Genomic DNA, 956 nt, shown 5'->3' with positions numbered 1-956 from the left:
TTAAATTTTTCATATAGGCAGAGTCCTGCCATATTGCCCAGGCTGGTCTCAAACTCCTGGCCTCAAGGGATTCTCCTGCCTTGGGCTCCCAAACTGCAAGGACTATAGGCATTAACTACCACACCTGGCCCCACGTTCACATATATTTTGACAGTACTCGTCAGTTTTATTTAACTTCAGAGAAGAGGATCACATTCTATAGATGCTCTTCACATTCTTCCCATAAGATGCTCTTCACATTCTTCCCATACATATTCTCTGCTAGAAGGCAGCGCCTTCTTTCTTCCTCAACCCTATTCCCAGTCATAGATGATTATACAGGAGTAGGAGACATTTACCCAAGCTGGGCCAATCAGATTCTTTCTAACTTCATGTGCACTGTGGTAAAGAGGAATTAACCGTGCTCGCTTCGGCAGCACATATACTAAAATTGGAACGATACAGAGAAGATTAGCATGGCCCCTGCACAAGGATGACACACAAATTCGTGAAGCATTCCATATTTTTATACCTAGGAATACAACTAACAAGGAACGTACAGGACCTCTTCAAGGAGAACTACAAATCATTGCTCAACGAAATAAGAGAGGACACAAACAGATGGAGAAACATTCCATGTTCATGGTTAGGAAGAATTAATATCGTGAAAATGGCCATACTGCCCAAAGTAATTTACAGATTCAATGCTATCCCCATCCAGCTACCAATGATCTTCCTCACAGAACTGGAAAAAACCACCTTAAACTTCATACGGAACCAAAAGAGAGCCCGCATAGCCAAGTCAATTCTAAGCAAAAAGAACAAAGCGGGAGGCATCACACTACCGGACATCAAACTCTACTACAAGGCTACAGTAATCAAAACAGCATGGTACTGGTACCAAAACAGAGATATAGACCAATGGAACAGAACAGAGGTGTCGGAGGCAACACAACATATCTACAACCACCCGATCT

At 42.6% G+C, this 956-nt stretch overlaps 1 non-coding gene across 1 annotated transcript; it reads left to right on the top strand.

The window, feature by feature from the left end:
- The first annotated feature begins 400 nt into the window (after positions 1-400).
- Positions 401-507, top strand: LOC135269606 (U6 spliceosomal RNA). The gene has a single exon (XR_010337856.1). It is a non-coding gene; the product is annotated as a U6 spliceosomal RNA (small nuclear RNA).
- The last annotated feature ends 449 nt before the right edge of the window (positions 508-956 follow it).

Source organism: Aotus nancymaae, unplaced genomic scaffold, assembly GCF_030222135.1.
Source record: "Aotus nancymaae isolate 86718 unplaced genomic scaffold, 86718_ANA_hifiasm-v0.15.2.pri h1tg000053l, whole genome shotgun sequence".
NCBI classification, from domain to species: domain Eukaryota; kingdom Metazoa; phylum Chordata; class Mammalia; order Primates; family Aotidae; genus Aotus; species Aotus nancymaae.
The sequence above is the reverse complement of the archived record's forward strand: the minus strand, read 5'-3'. Positions and strand labels throughout refer to the sequence as shown.